The sequence below is a fragment of the Ambystoma mexicanum genome, chromosome 11 (assembly GCF_040938575.1).
Source record: "Ambystoma mexicanum isolate Mex_15411 chromosome 11, UKY_AmexF1_1, whole genome shotgun sequence".
NCBI lineage: Eukaryota > Metazoa > Chordata > Amphibia > Caudata > Ambystomatidae > Ambystoma > Ambystoma mexicanum.
Window position 1 is genome coordinate 593,236,242 of NC_090934.1, and position 15,103 is coordinate 593,251,344.

Here is a 15,103-nt window from a genome sequence, read left to right on the forward strand (position 1 = left end):
ATGCAACTGACTCACATGCACCTGCCGTGCTGCTAGGCCCAGTACCCCTCCTCAGAAGATCTTCAAAAATGGCAGTTAGGAAAGATTTCATAATTGTATGTAATTTTCCCTCCATGTGTACACCCCCAAACTTTTTGCTGCTGTTTAGACACCATTGACTGACTTTGCCAGAGAAGCACAGCCTTCAGCTGCACTCCTCTGGGCTTTCGTTCACTTTTTATGGGGAAACTGACATACCCTTAACAGTACTGGGAGACTTTGTTTCCCTTAGTCCTTTTCCAACGTGGCAACTCTTGTGCAACATGCAACAATTGTGCAATGTATCTTACCATACAGCACACTTGGGTATGTAGTCATTTTACAAAGGCCTTAGATACTCTCGTTGGACTTTTTATGAACTGTGAAGATGTATCGTGGACAGGACTGGTGGCAGCTATCTTTTGGCATTCGTTTTAACCCTTTCCTGCAATGTTAACCAGGTTAAACGCATTTGACACGAATAGGTGACCTGGCTCCAAAATGGCCATGCCACAAGGTTCTTTGTCCATCTTGCCCCTTCACCTTCCCCAGGTCGAGTCGACCCGGGTCAGTCCTTATTTGGTCATGCACTTTCCTGCGGAACCCAATGCTTTTGTGGGCTTCTGCATGCCTTGTGCGTGTGCTTCCAGGATGTGGGCTGGAACGTCTGAGTCCAATACACATCCTGGGTGCCAGAGAGTCTGGAGTGCCATGAATGACTGGGAACACTGTGGTCTGTGATTAGTCCATGTATGGCGTGTGTGTTGGTGAGCAGATCTCCCATTGGGTCCTCTGTTTTGGCGCAAATTGAACTTTGGATAAGAGGAGGCCAAAAAAAAAAAACCCTACCATGTCGACTCTTGAGAGGATAGGATCCAAATATCCCGCAACTACGAAGCCGAGTCGAGGAACCGCTGGAAGGTTTGGCGCCCTGAGCCCGCTGTCGTTCCGTGGGACCCCTCTGCATCTGGTCATCCTAGAAGGTATGCGAAGACGCTTTGACCCAGTGGAATAGTGGGACCAACTATTCTTGGCACCTTAACCAAAACCTGCAAGTAATATCCCCGAGTTGCTTTATACAACTGGGGTAAAACAAGCGACCCCAAATGCCTACGCTGCCGACAAGAGGAAGGAACCTTTTACCATATCCTATGGCAATGTACACGAATACAACACTTCTAGCATAAATGTAGTGAACGACTCAAGGGTCATGTGCCGCCTGATCTCGACTGACCCCAAACTCCTTCTCCTGGGAATTGAAGAGGAAGGAGACATGTCTCGCTTCGAGAAGCTACTTCTCTCAACATCCGCAGGAATCGCCAAAAGAAATATTGCACAGCTGTGGGGTTCAGATATTGCGCCAAGCTATGATCAATGGATATCAGATGTAGATGCCATCATCCCAATGGAACGCCGAGTCTATCAAGCAATAGACTGTCCAGGCAAAGCAGACAAAATCTGGGGGAAATGGGAACAGACATTGTAAGTCACGTACAGTTCGAACCACCCGACTTGAGGGCGCATGTCTTCCGCGGCCTCGGAGTACAACATCGTCATCTGTCGCTGCTCGCTGTTTTAATTTTACCTGTATCTTATACTGGCTGTGTCTCTAAATACGCAAATATTTATGTAGTACCTACTCGCACTGCTCCACCATTTGTATGCAAAGTTATATGGTTGGGGGCGTGGCTTGATGGCCGCGTAGAAGGACGTGCTCTGGAGGAGCTCCCGTGATCCGACACCGATCCTAGGAGAGAAATGCGGTTTGCAGGTACACCAGACTGCTAACAGCATACCCACGGACTTGTGAATAGCTGGAGCATATTCTGGGCATCAGGAGATTGCAAGTGGTGATTTTATGAGCAAGATGCAGCGTCTTGAAGAAAGCTGGGTGCCCGCGTTGTAAAGAAAGACAAGATGGCCGGCGGCACACAAAGGGTCATAAACTGACCACGGCGCCGCAAACAGGAAAGCCTCCGGCAGTGGCCGGGCTCGCGCCTGCAGTGATACTGCACTGCTTGAGGAGACTCGCCCAAGAGAGACAAGACACGGCAAGTTGGAGGGGACCCATGAGACATGCAGCAGCGGCGGAGCGCACTGATGCTGAGGGAGACGCACCAAATGGCTGCCTGAGCCCGGCCGAGGCACTGAACACGGGCCCATTTGGCGGACCCGGCTGGACCCTGATACGGGCACTGTAGCCCGCGGCGAGAGATGGCATGGTAGGAGTCAGCGCTGCCCCCGACTGCTGAGCACTGAGGAGTGCTGGTGAAACTTGGAAGCAGTGGCACCGAAGAACGCGGGCAACACAGGGACCAGGCGTGTGCGGCGCTGAGCGGGTGGACCCCCGGCGGGACGGCGGTCTTGGACCACTGGCGCCCACAAGAGAGCGGACACAGCACGCTGACCCCCACGGAAGCCCGGAGCGCCGGAGGGCTGGGACCGGACCAGATAGTAATCCGGAGCGGGCAGAGCGATCCCTGCGGCATCCTGAGAGGAGGCAACAGCTGGCCCAGACCGAAGACGGTGGCGCCTGGGGAGGTTGCTCTAGCGAACGGCCTGGATACGGGCTGCCGGATTCGAGCCCCCAGCTCCATTTCACGGCCCCCGCTCTGAAGCGGAAGAGGGGAGCAAGCACGGGCCGGAGAGTGCAAATTGGTGCGCCCAAGCCACTGGGCGCATAGAATGCCTATGGTACATGAGGCCCAAGAGGGGGCCGGCGAGCACGTGCCCCTGCGTGACACATCAACTGCTGCATACACGTACACGCTAGCAGGAGGGGACCTGGACAAGGTGGCCTGAGGACGAGGGGGGGCAGACCCGCCACTAGACACATCCACAGGGGCAAGGGAGCCAGAGGGAAGCACCTCATACAAGACTGAGGCCGGTAGGTCCGGGGGCCAACAGAGTGCCGGAGCAGAGGAGGACAAGGTCAGTGTGTGCACTTCACCACCGGCCAGTGGCAGAATTGCAGCTGGGGCTGGCCGAGCTATACTACATGGACGCAGGTATGTGGGAGGACACAGCCCACTCCAGAAGTGTGGTGCGTGATAAGGATACACCTAAATATGGCTGAGGCGGCCATTGAGCACTGAGAGCCACGTCGGCTGCTGTGAGTGGGGGGGTACTGCTGGCTCGCGCCCGTACGGCGCAGCACGATGGCTACTAAAGTTGTCAGACCCAGGAACAAGCCGCCCACGCTGGACGCCTTTGCAAAAACATCACCAGGTGCAGAAGGGGGCAAACGTAAAGACAACACCACCGCGGGGGTGGCAGAGACACCGGGCATGATCCAGGAGGTGCTTGCAGCGATTGCGGACCTGAAAGTTGCCTGGGAGAGCAAGCTGGGCTTGGCAATGAACGAACTAAAGGTGGGACTGGGTCTCAAGATCGGAGCGGTCCAAGAAGAGGTTAATCTGCTGAGACAGGACGTGAGGACGCTAGCAGAGCACACAGGAAACTTGGAAAAGGAGGTGGCCCCAAACACGGCAGCATGCGTCGCCCATGGATCGGAACTCCATGCCCTAGTGCAGCGTGTGGGCAACCTGGAGAATAGGGCCGAGGAGGCAGAAGGACGCGCCAGACGCAACAACATTCGCATTGTGGGATTGCCAGAAGGAATGGAAGGGCCGAACCCGACGGAATATGTGGAAACCATGCTCCTGCATGAAATAACTGGCGGAGCACTGACCCAGGGGTTTGCAGTGGAGAGGGCGCACAGGGGCTTGACAAGGAGATCACCCCCGGGATCCCCCCCGCGGCCGCTGATTGCAAAGATTCTAAACTACCGGGATCGGGAGAAGATACTCCGAATTCTTCCGGATGGGAGGTACGATTGAAAGAGGGCCGGCAAAAATCACAGCGTACCCAGACTACACCTTACATGTGCAGCGCAGCAGGATGAACTTTGGGTTGGTGAAGAGGAGGTTGAGAGAGGCTGGCCACAGGTATATGCTGCTTTATCCGGCCAAACTGAAAGTGTTTCACAAGAACAAAACCCTGTTTTTTGAGACGCCGGAGGACGCTATGGACTGGCTGGACATGCAGGGTCGCCCCCAGGAACCAGGGATCCAGACAGAAGCAGGAGAAGATAAGTAGCATGCAGCTGGGGCACCCCTAGTGACACAGCACAAGACATTGGGACTGGAATATAGTATTAAATAAAGCTTGTGGGGTCCGAGTTGCAGGAAATATGTGCCTGAAAGATCCGCTAGTAGCAAACATTCCCAATTAGGCAAGAGTGAGCTCCTGGGAGACAGCCTTTGAACCCCATAGCATTAAGCTTAGTTAGGTCACTGTTAATCCGGTGACACCCCGCGGGGTCCTAGCCCTTGGTTTACGGGACAGGACCAAAGGCGGGTGGGCCTGAGATCCAGGGATGAAGCTGGGCATTTGTTGGGGTTGGGAAGGGAGGAGGGAGGGGGGGGGGTTGTGTGCTGTGGGGAAAGGTTGGGGAAAGGGTGTTGGGGGAAGTTGTTGTGGTTGGGAGGGTTATGAGTTGGAAAATGGCCCATCGAGGTAGATATCAGAGGGAGTGGGGAGGGGAAGAGAATCAAGTCAATGGCTTCGAGTAATCTCAAAGTTGTGACCTGGAACATGCAGGGCCTCAACAGTTACCTAAAACGCAATAAAGTGATGATGTACCTAAAGAGGATGCGGAGACCCACCTCACCAAGGAGAAGTTGTAGGTGGTCAGGAGAAAATGGAAGGGTAATGTCATAGGTGCCACATATTCGGCATACGCAAGAGGGGTGCTGACATGGGTGGCACCGCACATACCGTTTCGGCTGCTTGGTTCAACGATAGACCCAGAAGGTAGAATGGTGGTGGTGGTGGTGCTCTTGGAGAACAGAGAAGTGAACATTCTAAATTTGTACGCCCCTAACCACGATACAGCAGCATATTTTAGGTCCCTATATAGTAAAATTAGCCCCTTGGTGGGTGGCGCAATGGTGTGGGGAGGGGACTTCAATTGTACCCTGAACCCCAAGATAGATAGGTCAGATGACAAGTCAGTGAAGCCGGCACCAGCGGCTAAGGCGCTGAGGACGCTGCTGACAGATCTCGGCCTGGAGGATGTGTGGAGACGGTTGCACCCAATGGACAGGCAATACTCGCACTACGCAGCTCCACATGACCTTCATACGAGACTGGATTATGTGTTTGTCGCCGCCGAGATAGCGGGAGAGATGGTGGGTGCGGAATACAAGGCCCGGGTACTTTCCGACCATTCACCTTTGGTCAGAGTGGCGACACCAACCCCCCAGAGCGCGAATCCCGACGTGGAGGCTCAGAGCTGAGGCTCTACAGGATGCGGGATTTCGAGAGTATTTGAGGGAGGCCATCGAGGAATACTTCGAAATAAACACGGGCAGTGTACGCTCTGTGGGGACAGTTTGGGAGGCATTTAAGGTGGTGGTGCGCGGGGTAGCTATATCAAAATCCAAAGGGCTCCAAGGGGGCATTGAACGGGAACTGCAGGAAACTGAAAGAGCTAGAGGGCCTAATACAGAGTGGATGGTCCACCCAAAAGGACAGCGCCAGGATGAGAGACTTACAGATGACTTGTAGTGAACTCTGGGACAGATTATGCAAGCTAAATTTTAAGAAATACACAGAGAGGCTACATGCTTGGGGGGATAAACCGGGTAGACTATTGGCATGGCTATAAAGGAATGAGACCCCCCGCGTGGTGATCAGAGAGGTAAGGGACGTGGAAGGTCAATTATGTAATACACAGGAGGGGGTAAACGAGGAATTCCTCAAATATTATAAACGATTATATGAGGACGCAGGAAAAGATATGAGCCAAGAGATACTGGATACAATAGGCGATATAGGCTTGCCCATCTTGGATGACCTGGAACGCGCAGAACTAGAAGCCCCCATCACCTCGGACGAATTGGAGGCGGTGATCCAACACCTGCTCACATGTAAAGCACCCGGGTCAGACTGTTACCCAGTGAGTTTTATAAAACATACAAGCAGGAGCTACTCTCCAGCCGCTGCTGACCATGTTTAATGAAGCCTACGAGCAGGGGGAACTGCCGGCGTCCCTTCGAGAGGCAGTGATCATCCCGCTTCTAAAACCGGGCAAGCCGGAGGTGGAGTGTGGGTTTTATAGGCCCTTGTCTATGCTCAATCAAGATAGTAAGATACTCACGACTGTGCTGACCAATAGACTTAAGAGGGTAATTGGCAAGTTAATACACCCAGATCAAACAGGTTATGTCCCCGGTAGAAATATCACAGACAACCACATGCGGCTGCACCATATCACTGATCAAACAGAGGGAGACTCGGGCGAGCTGGCTATCGTGTTGCTGGACGCGGTTAAAGCCTTTGATTCAGTGCGGTGGCCGTGGTTGCTGGCGACCTTGAAAGGATATGAGATGGGACCAGGATACATCAGGTGGCCCCAGCTCTTATATAGCTCCCCGATTGTGAGAGTTAAAACAGAACCTATAATTTCAGATAAATGGCAACTCAGTAGGGGGACCAGACAGGGTTGTCCCTGTCGCCCATGTTATATATTCTGGCATTAGAGCCTCTGGCAATCTGCCTGAGGCAACAATACGGGGAAGTGGGGATTTGCACGACAGGAGGAACACACCTGGTATCACTGTATGCAGATGATATGCTCCTCTACTTGCACTACCCGGAGGAAAATCTACAATATGTGCTGGAGGTGATGGATCGCTATGCCACCCTCTCGGGCATATCGGTGAACCCCGGGAAGTCTAGTTTGTTCCCCTTGGGAAGGTATAAGAGCACCCCACTGGAAAGGCTACCCATCCTGCAGGTACCCTGGCAGACCAAGAAGTTCAGATATCTGGGCGAAAACATTTACCATAATATAGAGACAGGGCACAAACACAATACAGAGAAAGCAATTGAGGGAATTAAAAATAGCATAGTGTTCTGGTCTAGATTAACCCTGGCTACGATAGGAAGAGCAGCGCTGCTCAAAATGGTGGTCTTGCCCAGACTCCTGCATTTTTTTGTGAATGTCCCGTACTTGATCCCCAGACGCTTTTTGGTGAGACTTCATGGCATGTGCAGGGGCTTCATATGGCACAACTCCAGAAATAGGGTGGCCCTGTGGAAACTGCAGAACACATGTGACAAGGGAGGCATAAACCTGCCGAACTTTGAATTGTATTACTTAGCGGGACAGCTGTTGTATGTGGCTAGGTGGATGTCCGCAGAGGACTCGGCAGAAACTAGGCTTCTGCAAGGTGATTCGGCCCCATACTTTCTTGGAGAGACAGTGTGGCTGCATAAAACTAAAGTGGCGGGGATGGGGAGACTATTGGTGTTGGGCTGGGAAGTCTGGCGCAGGGCATGGAGGACTGTGGGCGACCCAGACCCGCACTCTCAACAGGTCCCGCTGGCGGTGCTATGCGGGGAAGACTCCCAACTGTTCAAAGGGGACCGCGGATACTGGCAACCGGTGGGCTTAGCCACCCTCGGAGATGTACGGCAGGAGGGGGAGGCACTGGAATTTCAGAGATCATAAGAAGGTGTCCCGGAATGCGAGACTCCAGCAGATCCAGCTGTACGTCACCCACAGAGCCTATCTGACCCCCGGAAGAATAGCCAGGTTCGGAGGCTCGGCTATACAGAAATGCCCTAGGTGTGAGGAGGAGGAGGAGGCAGGGCTGCTGCACATGTTCTGGGCTTGCCCTGAGGTGCAGAGATTCTGGGAAGAGATAAAGATGAAAATGGCCAGGGGAGGAGTGGTACTTGACGTGAGGTCAGCTTGGGCATGCATGCTCGGGTGTTTCCCCAGACCACGTGAATCGAAACACATCAGCAAGATGAAGGACCTGGCCTATGTCTTAGCCAAGCGTAGAATTGCTAGACTAGAGATATGGTGGCCAGACCTCTTGAAATGGGCAGAAGCAGAAACTGCGGTGTGGTATGAAGCTATCACTAGAGGGTGGGGAGGAGGAGGAGGAGGTGCCCCCGCCCCCCGATAGCCTGGAGGCAATTGGTGACCTCAATGGCAAACCCCCAACAGGTCAATCACGAAACGGAAGACTCGTATGAGTTGACGAATACTGAGAAACCTGAAAATGCTCAGGTAGATGGCCCGGGGGAGACGGCTCAAGTTTGTGGGATGGGGGTGGGGGGGGGGTGGGTGGGGGTGGACGGGAGATGACACTGTGTAATGTGATGTTTTGATACAGACTATGCACGTCCTAAATGGTTGTAATGTTTCGTGTGTTTGTTAAAATAATAAAAATTGTTTAAAAAAAAAAAACAAATATATATATGGTTGTGTATTGAATGTCTTGTATTGTGAAGCGAAAATGCAATAAAATATATTATTAAAAAAAACTGCAAGTAAGCTTTCTCGGAAGTGTCCCTGGGCCAAACGGTGGGCTGACCAGTTTACCCAGCTGCTTTGCTCTGTCACTGCCGCCGTTTCGAGGAGGCCCTCGAGACTTGGTATACTGCTAGCTCTGTGTCCACGGCACCCTCACACTGAATTTCGTACACTTGGCATTCCCGGGTCTGAAGTGAGACGAGTGCACCAGGACCAGAGTAAACGCGGTTACAGTGTTGCCCTGCCGCGGCAACGTCTTCGGCAAGTACGCTGCAATTGTGACTCTCTTGCCCCTGAAGCCTGCTACAGTGAAACTGGGTCGATTCATCCACCTGGAGCAGAGAAATCACCACTGTCCCGTTTGGGAATCATCGCTGTAACTCAGGAACTGAAAGCCGCAAAGACGTCCTTTTTGTCGCATTCGAACCTGCAACCAGAGTGTACTGAACGGGCGAAGTTTGGGTCCAAGTGTGCCTCGGACCGGTGAATACTTACACTAACCGGTGGCCACTGGCACCAAGTGGCCCCTTTTTAAGCATGAGTGGCCCCTGGGGGCCCCTCTCCTTTCCACTGCTAGTGCGAACTAGCGACTCCATCCCGCAACTGCCTCTACCTTCAAGTCGAGGTCTTCCCTGAATAGTGGGAACTTGTTCTTCATCGCCTCATCCACCTTCCAGAGCTGCTACAGACCCCTGAAAAGTCCCTCTTTTGCCCATTGGAACAACTGCATGCACTTGCATTGCATATACTATTGAGCACAAGGCTCCTATCTTTTTAGGGCTTGGACTGCCTCTTAGTTAGGTGTGTTATCGATGTCGAAGGGGCCTAAAGACTATCTGCACTGCCTGTTTCCTCCCCATCTAGGTTGCTGACATATTTTGTGCATTTAACCCCTTTAGACCCCAATGGTCTTGTATATACATTGTATTGAGAGTGTTGTGTTGGTTTACTTAGTGTTACTGTGATTCTTCTGCCATGATCTATGTTACAAAGGCCTTCTAATAAATGTGTCTATATTTTTAATATAGACACATTTAGTAATGTAAATGTGTAAGTGTCCGCTACCCTGATTGGTATCGCTTGTGCAGAGGTTACCTTGTTCCAAGAAACTAGGCTGGCCTTCTGAACCTCTGACCCCCAGGTCAGACTTCAGAAATCCATTTTAACGATGACAACCAGCTTCACTTAGCTACCCTCAACTCTCGCTCTGACGTTAAACACTCCTCTGACATCTGTCACTTCCTTGAAGACTTTGACCTTGACATTGTCGGTCTCACTGAGACGTGGTTCACTGCCAGCTTTGTTACTGTTTTTGACACACTCCTCCCTGAGGGCTACAAGTCCTCTCTAAGTCCAGACCTAAAGAGTGTGGTGGTGGAGTGGCCCTGATCTTTCCGAATGGGTCCCTGCTACCATCATACACTCAGTCCTACTCTTCCTTCGATTGCCTTGTCTGCAGGCTTGGCGTCTATCCTATCTCACTGAAAATGGTGCATACCCGGCCGTTTTATTAAATTCCTCCTGATTAGCTGAATCAGAAAATATATATATTATATATATATATATAAATCTTTACTCACCGTAATCGTATTTCTGATGCTTGTATCTGCTTAGATTCACATGCTGTGCATAGGCCGACATCTAGTGGAAGCTGCGGAGTATTACATTTTGTTTTTCAAAACTCGAAAATGGGCGTCGACACAGGGTGTGCCAGTAATACTATCCCTAGTGTGACGTCCACTGTACCCAAGATCCCTCACGCGTCTAGGATCCTCAGATTGTATTTTTTCTGACATGAGGTAGCATGAGGAGTAGCGCGAGTACAGATAATCCAAGCAGATAGACAGAAAGGTAAGACTACAAGCAACCATGCGCCTTCTCTCAGAGGGGAGGAAGGGTGGGTCGCATGTGAATCTAAGCAGATACAAGCATCAGAAATACGATTACGGTGAGTAATGTATCTCTTCTGAGGCTTGTGGAATCTGCTTAGATCACATGCTGTGCATAGATTAGCGAGCAGTACCTGAAGGAGGTGGGATGTGAGAAGGGTCATGAGCAAATAAGTGTCTTAGAACCGCTTGTCCCACTTGTGTATCTGCCTTGGAATGGGTGTCAATGCAGTAATGCTGAGTAAAAGTGTGAATAGAGCTCCAAGAAGCTGCTTTGCAAATGGTGTCAAGGGGTACATTTGCAATGAAAGCCAGAGTGGCCCCAATGCCTCTAGTAGAGTGGGCTCTTGGCGTGAAAGGCAGAGTTCTTTCAGAGAGTGAGTAACACAGCTGGATACAGTTAATAATCCATTTTGAGATGGCACCTTTAGAGACGCGATCCCCCTCTCTGCCTGTAGCTACGGAGACAAACAGTTTATCTGTTTTCCTTAGTGGTCTGGTTTTATTTACATAGTAGAGGACCGCCCTACGCACATCTAGGGTGTGTAGTTTCACCTCAGCCGAGCTTTGAGGGTCCTGGAAGAAAGCCGGAAGCTCGATGGACTGGTTTACGTGGAATTTAGATATAAACTTAGGTGAGAACCTAGGGTGTGTGCGTAAAACCAGTTTGTCTTTATGGACAGTAAAGAAGGGATCCTGCACTGACAGAGCCTGAATTTCACTGACCCTTCTTATAGAAGTAATAGCTACTAAGAAGGCCGTTTTATAAGTCAGGTGTTTGAGACTGCTTTTATGCATGGGATCGAAAGGCGGGCCCATGAGTTTAGATAGCACCACATTAAAGTCCCACCCTGGTGGTGGGTTTGAAATAGGAGGTTGAAGTCTCTTTACTCCTTCCATGAAGGCTTTAACTGCTGGTACTTTCCACCACGAGACCTTGTTATGGGAAGTGGTGTATGCCGACAGGGCTGCCAGGTGTACTTTCAGTGAGTTAAAAACCAATCCTGCATCTAGCAGGTGGAGCATGTATGCAACAATAGTGGAAGGAGTGCAATCAACTGGGTTGATTTGTCTACTCTGGCTCCAGATAACGAATCTCTTCCACTTGTCAAAGTAGCAGTGCCTTGTGTTTGGTTTCCTAGATTCCTTTAGGATGTCCATACACCTCTGTGGTAAATTGAGATGTCCACACTCTATGACCTCAGGAGCCATGCTGCCAGGTTCATTGAGTTGGGTTGCTGATGCACTGTTTGACCTTGGTGCTGGGACAGTAGGTGGTACCAGGCCGGAAGTTTGATGGGCTCGCACACCGCCATCCTGCGTAGGTGTGGGAACCACGGTTGTCTTGCCCACATGGGAGCAACTACGACGAGCGTCAGACTCTGTTCATCTTGTTGACCACCTTCCCGATGAGAGGAGTTGGTGGAAAAGCGTACGCAAACATCCCTGACCAGTTCATCCACAGGGCATTCCCCTGGGAGTCTGGTTGGGGGAACCTGGATGCAAATCCTGGGCATTGTCTGTTTTCGCTTGTGGCGAATAGGTCTATAGTGGGGAAACCCCACTGAGAGAAGATATCTTCTTCGACCTCTCTGTGTAGAACCCATTCGTGTTCCTCTGGGAGGGAGTCTCTGCTTAAAGCATCCGCTAGGGAATTGAGCTCCCCTGGAACATGTTGTGATGACAGGAAGATGTTCCGTCCGAGTGCCCATATCCAGATTTTCTGGGCGAGCTTGGACAGATTTGGCGAACAAGCCCCTCCTTGCTTGTTCAGGTAGAACATGGCTGTGGTGCTGTCCGTCCGGATTTGCACTGACAGGTTTAGTAGGTAGGGCTCGAACGCTTGAAGCGCTCTGAATACTGCCAGAAGCTCTAGCAGGTTGATGTGGTTCTTGGCCACTGAGGGAGACCAGCGACCCTGAGCTGTGTGGTGGAGATGGTGAGCTCCCCACCCCGTCAGGCATGCATCGGTAGTGACTACTGCCTGTACTTTGGGGTCGTAAAAGGGTTTCCCCTGTGCAAGATTCTCTCTTGTCCACCAGTGAAGGCTTTGTACTAGAGTTGGCGAAACGACCACTAGATCGTCCCACTGACCACTTGCCTGAGACCACTGTTTCGCCAACCATTCCTGCATGGGACGCAGGCGCGCGTGGGGGACCAGGTAAATACATGACGCCATCATGCCCAGCAAACGCATTTCTTTGCGTACCGTTGTTTGGTGACCGGACTGATAATGCGGAATTTGCAGTAGTATATTCCGAATTCTTTCCTCTGAAGGAAATGCCAACCCCTCTTGAGTATCTAGGATTGCTCCTAGGAACTGTTTGGAGGTGCTTGGCACCAGGCTTGACTTTTTCTCGTTGATTGAGAAGCCTAATTCGTGGAGGAGGTCGATAGTCCTTTGAATGTTTGTTCTGCAAATTACTGGGGTTTCCCCAGTTATGAGCCAGTCGTCCAGATAAGGGTACACCGGGATTGCCTCCCTGCGTAGGTGTGCAGCTGCCACCGCCAGTACCTTGGTGAATACCCTTGGTGCCAAAGCTATCCCGAAGGGCAGTACCTTGAACTGGTAGTGCCGACTGTCTACCTTGAAGCGCAAGTACCTTCTGTGCGCTGGGAACATGGAAATATGAAAATAGGCATCTTTCATATCCAAGGTTGCCATGTAATCCCCCTTTTTTAGCAGGGGGATTACCTCTTGTAGTGTAGTCATTTGAAACTTTTGGGGCTTGACATACTTGTTGGCAGGCTGTAAGTCCAATACTAGGCGCATTGTCAAATCTTTTTTTGGCACAAGGAAGTAAGTTGAATAAATACCCTTGTTTACCTGGTGTCCCGGGACGAGTTCTATCGCGTCCTTTGCTAGCAGATCGGCGATCTCCTCGAGGAGAATCTTCCGATGTTCTAAAGAGTGTACTCTTTGTCGTGGAGGATGGTTCCGGGGACGCTGCAGTAGTTCTATACAGTACCCTGCGGATACTGTTGACAGCACCCATCTGTCTGATGTGATCCCTTCCCAAGCCTGGGTGAAGTTGGAAATGCGTCCCCCTACTGGGGTTGCGTGAGAATGGACCCTGAACTGAGCGTCACTGCTTTGGTGGAGGCGTGCCGCCTCCTCTAATGGGGCTGCCTCTGCCTTTACCACATCCTCTCCTATTACCCCTGCCGTAACCCTGGGTAGACTGTTGGCTGTTGTTGCTCCACTGTGTACCCTGCCCCTGGAAATAGTTTGATCCTCTCTGGGAATTTTGGCCGCGTGGGCGACGAAAATTACCATTCCCTCTCAGGTTAGGGGGTTTATTGGTTAACTGGCCAAGGGACTTGAGTGTCTCATATTCGTCCTTGGCATTCTTTAGCGCGTCCTCGACCGCCTTACCAAACAACAGATCGGCTTCCACCGGTTTGTCCAACAATGATGCCTGGGTTTCTGCCTTAAAACCAGACTGCCGTAACCACGCATGCCTCTTGATAACAGTACCTTCTGCTATCAATCTGCCTGCGTTGTCCGCAGCGTCAAAAGTTGCTTTTAAAATGCAACCAGAAACGGCTCTACCCTCTGCAGAAATTCGTGCTAACTGGCCCTTTAAGGGTTCTGGTGCAGAGGCTATGAGTGCCGCGACTTCTTCCCACTGATGGCAGTTGTAGCTGGCCAACAGGGTGGTGGAGTTTGCAATCCTTGCCCGATAGGCGGACGTTGAGGCTACTTTCCTGCCGAAACCATATAGTTTTTTCCTCTCCTTGTCTGGAGGAGCTTCGGACGATGACAAGGGTGTTCCAGCCCTCTTACGAGTGTTGGGGACAACCAGGGAGTCTGGCTTCAGATGTCCTCTTATATAGAGAGGGTCAGACTGGGCTGCCCTGAAAAGTTTTTCAACTCTGGGATTGACTGCTCTGGTGAGGTTCGGGTTCACCAGGGACGGGTTTATTCTTCGCTGAATAGACTTAAGGATAGGGATGGCCTGGGCAACAGGCCTCCTTTCTCCCACTAACTCCTCGGCGAAGTCCCTCTCTTCCTGGACACCATGGGTGTCAATATGGAAATGTTCTGCTGCTCGTGTGAGAACCTCGTTCAGGAGGGGTTGGTTATCGACAGGGGAGTCGGTAACCGGGGCTTCCTTCTCTACCGGAGAATCTACTCTGTAGGTCTCAGGGTCTTCCTCTTCTTGGTCCTCATCATCCCCATAGTAGCCCGTCCCGGTTTGCTCTTCTACCATGCCAAATTCTTGGTCCTCACAAAAGGAAGTCTCTCCTTGATACTGCAAGTATGGCCGTGAGTATGGTTGTACATCGAAGGGGTCCGCAGACCTCATAGGTGTCTCAAACCGGGGCTTCTTACTCGGGGGGATAGGATCATTAGAGCCTGAGGGTGTAGCCCCTTGTGGATTATATGAAAGGAAATGGTCTGGATTTCTATCATAAAAGTCTGCCAAAGAAGACATCCTTGACATGACCCTATCTATGTCACTCGACCATTCTTTGGAACTGGGAATGACTCTCTCAGAAAGTCTAGGCGACTTATCCTGAGTAGATTTGCTGGTTTTAGAAATAGCAGCAGACTTGGGCTTGTCTGTCTGTTTAGGAGGAGTGGGGTGTTTCACAGGTGTGGAAGAGTGCAGTGGCTGCTTCTTCTGCTGTTTTCCCCCCTCCCCGTGAGTGGAAAAGTGTTTTCCCTGTCCCTTTGTGGCTCCGGAGGTTTTCAACGCCTGGCGTCGAGGATCGGGGGTAGAGTCCCTGTCCTTCGCACGTGGGGCTGCGCTGATCTTGTCTGCGGGCTCCGACTCCTGGAGAGCGGCCTGGGGGTGGAAGTCGTCTTCATCCTCCGAAGATCGAACTTCTGTTAGCTTAGGGAGCGAGGCACTCTTGG

The 15,103-nt window shown here is 51.5% G+C and overlaps 1 protein-coding gene across 4 annotated transcripts in view; it reads right to left on the minus strand.

The window, feature by feature from the left end:
* Positions 1–15,103, minus strand: part of TPCN2 (two pore segment channel 2) — a 675,604-nt gene that overhangs the window by 560,300 nt on the left and 100,201 nt on the right. The gene's annotated exons all lie outside the window — the stretch shown is intronic.